This window comes from Brachyhypopomus gauderio, unplaced genomic scaffold, assembly GCF_052324685.1.
Source record: "Brachyhypopomus gauderio isolate BG-103 unplaced genomic scaffold, BGAUD_0.2 sc91, whole genome shotgun sequence".
NCBI classification, from domain to species: Eukaryota; Metazoa; Chordata; class Actinopteri; order Gymnotiformes; family Hypopomidae; genus Brachyhypopomus; species Brachyhypopomus gauderio.
Window position 1 is genome coordinate 430,559 of NW_027506912.1, and position 7,203 is coordinate 437,761.

Consider the following 7,203-nt stretch of genomic DNA (forward strand, 5'->3'; position numbering starts at 1 on the left):
CAGAAATCGAAAGCGTCAGATGCAGTTCAGACAGATAAAATGAACCGATTTCCTCTGTAATCCTTTGTAGCCAGTTGAGCAGTAAGCCATCCCTTGTCTGTGTGATCTGGAAATGTTGTCTGCCTTACACGTCCCCATCAATCAGATTATAAACCCATGGGATTTTATCCTAGATCTCCACTTTTGCTCTTAGAAGAAGGTGATGTAACTACCGGGGGTGGGGCTGAAAGTGGGGGGGGGGCTCACACGGAGACCAGAGGCAGTGACTGGACCCCTACATTGCCAGTTGGGTCAAGGAATACGTTACACATATGTAATTTACCATCAGGTCCCACAACCAAACCTAAAACACATGTAGCTAAACACATTTTATTCAGAATGCATCTCACTCGTGGTGGACAAGCAGATAAATGATGTTATGAAAAGTAATCCATTAAAAATTTTCAAAAGGTTTTTGGCCAGTAGTATGTTAGGTAAATAAGTTGTTTATTTATTGTGCTACAAATAGGCATTAGCGTAAACGATTGGGTTAATGTTGGAGACATCCTGTGGTGTACTGGTGGTAGCTGTGAAGATCGGGCACTAAAACAGGAGCTGGCTGATTGAAACAGACTTCATAAGACTAGAGAGACTTTGTGGCCTTGGCATTCTGTCCACTGGAAACAGAAGAAGGATTTTGGACTTAAAATCAATAGTAGATGACTTTGCCCAGTGCAAGGCATTCCGCATGCATTTCACCAGAGTTCCTGATTTACAAGCATCGATTTCATAGAGAAATAGTAACTAAACAAGCAAATAATAGAATTTACTATTTACACACCATGCAGCCGACAGGATTCAAACGCTTCTCGACTGATTCACAAGAGGTAGATTTATTCAGAGAGGGATAATCCAACAGAAGGTTTACAGCAAACTCGAGATAACAGGCCAAGAGATGCAATACCAGAGATCAGTCCCAGTCTGCTGACTGACAACAGCAGAGAAAGACATATACATAAGAACAAACAAGGTCATAAGCCAGACAGACAGTGAGAATGCTGGCTGTGCTAGAGAGAGTCGTAGCAATGTCTGGCAAGGGTAAAAAGAGTTTGAAGGCTTTAAATAGACAGAGTTGGGAACAGACATATTGGAAACCAGTGTAAGTAGTTAATGGTCCAGGTAGGCAGAGTGTGGGAGTGAGTATCAGATGTGCTGGAGAACTGGTGTAGAAGTTGAGGTGTAGTCAGGAGCAGAGAGCACCTGTTTCACGTGATAGTTAGAGCACTAGGGGCTGTGATGCTCAAACTGGGAAAATGGCTCCTGCAGACCCCAGGAACAACATCAGAGATCTCCATCCAGAAGAGTGCAGTCCTGGGAACACCTAAGGCACTATGCAGGACCCTCAAGATCCCAGACCTCTGGATGATGACCCAAAATTGAAGGACAAAGAATGCCTGGAGCAGGGATCCACCAAGATATTTCTGTATGGGACCCAGAAGATCCTAGTTACACCATTGATTTGAAGTTACATACCCCAACATTGCTTCACGAACTTTAAGAGTCTTTCTAATCCATTTTTCGTCTCTTTCCAGAGTGCCAGATTTTTGATGTGTACAGGTTCCAAGACTAAAAGCCCCGCTTAGAATTTATATCACCCATTTGATTTCCATAATAAATTGTATGTGCAGACACAAGGCAATTAACGAATCCAGGCATGTGGAACTAAACCCTGGGTGAGTCGCATCCTCCCGCATCTAACTCACCGACTTTTGTCTGATTTTCAAATCAGAAAGAAGAAATTTGAAAGTGCAATGTCTCTCCTTTCTCTCCCTCTCTCCCTCTCCTTTGCTCTTTTTTTCTCTCTCATGCACAGTGCCGTTAATTAAGTCTGTACACAGCGAAAGGGCCGGTGAGATCAACATCTTGGGCCCCTCAGCAGATGGGAGGGGAGGCTCTCTGCCTTACCAGTACACTGGGTCTTTAATAAACATGCTTCATTATAGCCCTGAAGCAGGAGACCAATCCAATCACGTCCCTAACGATCTCCAGGGTGATAGTGGAGCGGACTAACTAATGTGCAAACCCATCCGGATCAGCATCTGTGGTACGGCCCAGTCACAGCCCTGGGTGAATTACTCCATCACACGGAACAAGTAAGTCCGATTTGTTCGTGGGAAGAGTCGTGGTGTGGCAGGAAACTCCAGCTCAGCCACATCTGGCCATTGGCTGGATTTAGCTCCGCCCCTCTCCACCCCCTAGAAGGAAGGCAAATCAGTGTGTTCCATATGGTCTTGATGTTAAATATCACCTGCTGAAAGTGCTCGGTCACTGCTGTGGCAACAAAAGCTTCATAATATCTTCCTCACACATCCCCCCTTACAAAGATGTGCACGCACACACACACATACATATACACGCATACACACTACACACATACAAATACACACATACATATACACTATATTGACAAAGTATTCGCTCACCTTCCTTGACTCACATATGAGCTTAATTGACATCCCATTCCTAATCTACCTAATTCTAATTTTCTTATACTACAGCTGACAGTTGTCTGTGGAATATTTAGGAGTGATGAAATCTCATGACTGTGTTTGTTGGCATCCTACCACAGTTCCACGCTGGAGTTCACTGAGCTCCTGAGAGTGACTCATTCTTCCACAAATGTCTGTAAAAACCTAGGTGCTTAATTTTATACACCTGTGGCCATGGAAGTGATTGAAACCTGATTCCAATAATTTGAATGGGTGAGCGAATACTTTTAGCAATATAGTATATGTACATGACTAGTACGATAGATAGATAGATAGATAGATAGATAGATAGATAGATAGATAGATAGATAGATAGATAGATAGATAGATAGATAGATAGATAGATAGATAGATAGATAGAGAGTGCCAGATGGAAAGAGAGAGAAAGCGAGGGACAAGGTGGGAGAAATCGTGTGAATCGCAGCGTTGATGGCATCATGTTGCAAGGGCTTCTGCTTCCTGGTAAGTGGGACATAAGTGTCGTCCGTCCTCCAACGTGAACGTGTGTGTCTCTCTTTGCATCTGCATCTGTGTATTAGTCCCTCTGTCTCTGGGACCTTGTGTGTTCAGAATCAGAATCGCCTTTATTGTCATTATGATTTGCATTACAATGAAATTTGATTCTACTCCAAGGTGTTGTTGGGACAATAAATACACACAAGTTTTATAAGTAGTGCCACATTTACAATTGGTTTGGTAGATTATTTCCATGATTGAATATTGCACAAGCTATGTTATATAATATTGCACGTGTGAAGTATTTTACATGGGTTGTATTGCACATGGTTTGGGAATTTAAATGATTGTTGCCATTATTTACGTTGTTGAGTGCAGTGATGGCTCTTGGGGAAAAGCTGTCCCTGAGCCTACTCGAGTTTTGAGCAGCCTGTACCATCGGCCTGAGGGTAACAGGTCAAACAGGTGTTTGCTGGGGACTCATGGACATTGGAGTGTTTCCATGAGCCATGGTGTGACAAAGTAACACGATGGATGTGTCGTCTTTAGAAGCTTAAATTCAGTGACTGGGTGTGTATAGCCATGATATATATTCACTTCTACCATTCCTCTTAGCTCTAAAGCAGCTGATTCAAGTCACCGGTTAATCTGCAAGCTCTCGCTACCTGGCCTCAGGTGTGCCAGACGTCAGATAACACCAGTGTGCACTTCAGGAGTGGCAGGAAGGAATCACATCATATGCAAATCAACCAGCACTGCAATTGTGACTTCCACAGCGCAGGAGATAAATAACATCGGAGCAAGTGTTTGCCCTTGGGGCACTCCTGTTTTGGCCGAGACATTCGGTATAAATAGTGTCATTTTATTTCCAGCCTATTGGCTTCCACCTTATAGGAGTGTGTGAGGTTTACAGGCGTGAGCGTGTGGTGGCAGTACAGTAATTAACATGTGGGGGGAGATGGAGACTGATCTCTCATCACCTGTACGATGCACGTGTGTGTGTGTGTGTGTGTGTATCACACAACTTTCCTGAACTCCACCCACTCCGTCTCCCTGCACCGCCCAGCCGCATTGATTTCATTAGTGTGCGTGTCAGGCCGGAGATCTACTTCAGACGTCAAGCCTGAGATTCATCAAAAGCCACCAGGTACCCGTTACCAGAAGGGAGACCTTTAGGTGCCTCGGTAGTCTCATTTAGATCTCAGCACAATGCAGCCATAACCATCTGCACCCAACAAAGATGTACGGGCATGCTGACACGCTTTCACCAATAATAATCAGATCGTTAGTAATAGGGCTTGTTTTTTGGGATTGGGGTTTTTTTTTTAGAGGGGGGGGGTGCTGGTTCAAAGATATAGCTGACACACTTTGGGCTTGTGTGGAGCTACAAATAATGAATTAAACGGGGTTGTGGGAGTGTACAATTAAAACAGAGCTCACTGTGGGCAGGAATCTCATGGTGGGCAGGAATAAGGAACGTACTACTGAGAGAAAAAACCAGAAGAGAAGAGGGAGAAGACGGACAAAAAAGCACCGCTCTGTGTGTGTGTGTGTGTGTGTGTGTACAGTCGTGATGTTAAAGTCTTCATTAATGATATCTACATTCTCCCTGCATTCTCTCTCTTCCATTACCCTCCCTCCTTCTCTCTCTCCGTCCTTCTCCCTCACTGGAACTGCTTACCTTAACAGAGACGATGCTGTAATTGCTGTGTTCTAGTCCTCCTGCATTAGTTACACATAATACGTAGTTTCACCCAAACAACATGTTCCTCAGTGGTGGTAAGTGGGTAACTCGCAGCCAAGCCAGTGTGCAACAGCACAGATAAAACTCTAACGCAAACGGGCCTGTCAATTTTTTGTCACTAAGCCTCTTCGTAAGACGTTCTGTTAGTCTGAGGCGAGGTTTCTGTTTTATCAATGTCATTGCTTTTCTTCATCAGTGATTGCTGACAAGTAAACTAGGAACCACAGTGTAATCCAGTATCGGTGAGAGGGATGGAGCATCAATTGTTTGTAACAAGAAATCAGTTTAGTTACAACTTGATGATAATGAAATGGTGGTCTGAATATTTAAATAAACTTTAGAAACATTCAACGTTACGTTTACATTTTGTGAAAAACTAGAGAGATCGCACACCATGCGAAGGTGAATGGATCCTTACTGATTATAGACAACATGGGTCACGCAAGGTAGAGAGCCGGGTCTGATTTTAGCAATAACGATCAAACACAACGATCAAACACAACGATCAAACACATTGATTTAGTTTTAGTCTTAGTCTTTTGACTAAAATGTCATTTAGTTTTAGTCATAATTTAGTCTTTTGATTTGTTTTAGTCTTAGTCTAGTTTTAGTCGACTAATTATCATTAGAATTTAGTCGACTAATTATTCAAAGAATTCAGTTGACTAAAATATAAATGATGTAATAGTCATTATATACTCTTGCACAAAATGAAACATTTATTAACCAGTTACAGAATATTATTGTTTGTATGTGCAATATATACAAAAACTAATTTCCAAACAACTTTGTTGACCTGAACTTATAGTTATTGAGCATAACAATAACACAACATTGATGACCAGTAGGTCCGCTCTACCTGAAAAGCATATGTAGTTTATGAACAATGCATATTACATTGTATATAAAACTGGGTGCCGTAAAAACAACGCCATAGACCGCTGATGTCGTTTCATTTGTCGTATTTTTCCCAACATCATCGTCCCACATGGTTTACACACCGTATTCTTTTTCTCAAAGTCAAAGGAGAAATGCGTCCATATATCGCCGCTCATCTTTCTCCCTTTCTCCACTGCTGATTCAGTTGAATTTCACGAGTGACCACAGTTCACAGGCTGGTTTGGTCTTCCCGGGTTCTGTGCGATGTGAAGACGTTAGTTCTGATTGGATGGTTACCTGGTTTGTCCCGCCTATCCGTGTACGCTAAAGTAGTTACGATTGGATCTCTTCTTAACTTATCCCTACCTTTCACTAAACTAAATCAGGTCTGATTAGATGTCGTCGCTGGCCAATATTTTCGTCTCGTTTTTTTTAGTTGACGAAAATGTCCATTAATTTCGTCATCGTTTTTATCCCTTCGCATAGTTTTTATTTAGTTATCGTCTCGTTTTCGTCATGAAAAAAGGTTCGTTGACGAAAACTATGACGAAAATTATTCGTCAACGAAATTAACACTGTCCACCCCACACGCTCAGCAAATCTATGAAACTGGGACGAAGTGCACCGCTGTTTTTGAACACAACGGTGCTTAACGTACCAATTCAAAAACGCTCTGACCAAAAGACAAGCACCAAGCACCGCTTACAGCATTCTGAATAACACACTCACTGAAGCTTACAACAGATCCATTAAACATGTTCTGGTGGTAAATTCAGTGGTAGAGTTTCTTTGATAGAGGTTTATCTTCTCTCCCCAGAACAGTGTTCCCACAGTTCCACTCTGCAGCTTCTATGGACTCACGAGGGTCGCCAGTGAATAGCATTTAATTGAAAGACGTTATCGGAAATTAGAAGACACTGTCATTCAACCGTGAAAAATTCCAGTTCTCAAAACGTAAATGACATGAAGCGGAAGTCAAAGGAGGATGAAATGTGCTCTTACTCAATTGAAATTAGATACGAGCGTAATATGGTCTGAGGTTCGTTGACTTCCATATTTGTTTCTGGATAGCTGCCAGGGCTATATGTTAATAGCCAAACCATATAAGGACATTCTCTTGAAGGGCAAATCAGGTCACCACTGGCCATCTACAGATATAGCATGCAGGAACCATTTAGCCTGTTAAAATTAGATCCAAGTGATCCTTTTAAGATGAGTTGTAAAACAAGAAACATTTAAGCCAAGGATTTCTTACTTCAGCCTAGGTAAAGCCTGAAAAACCTTTTCTAGAATTCAAGAGCAAAAAAAAATTTATGCTGTTTTACTTGAGCTAAAAAGATTAGGTTTGACGATGACACAGGTGTTTGACGATGACATAGGTGTTTGATGATGACACAGGTGTTTGACGATGACATAGGTGTTTGATGATGACACAGGTGTTTGATGATGACACAGGTGTTTGACGATGACACAGGTGTTTGACGATGACACAGGTGTTTGATGATGACACAGGTGTTTGACGATGACACAGGTGTTTGACGATGACACAGGTGTTTGATGATGACACAAGTGTTTGAAGATGACATAGGTGTTTGA

General features: G+C 42.1%; 1 long non-coding RNA gene across 1 annotated transcript; it reads right to left on the reverse strand.

Moving 5' to 3' along the window:
- Positions 1-518: 518 nt before the first annotated feature.
- LOC143494163 (uncharacterized) lies at positions 519-2,630 on the reverse strand. Its single transcript, XR_013125560.1, has 3 exons — positions 2,604-2,630; positions 821-2,234; positions 519-656 (listed from the first exon to the last, which is right to left on the reverse strand). It is a non-coding gene; the product is annotated as an uncharacterized LOC143494163 (long non-coding RNA).
- Positions 2,631-7,203: the final 4,573 nt, after the last annotated feature.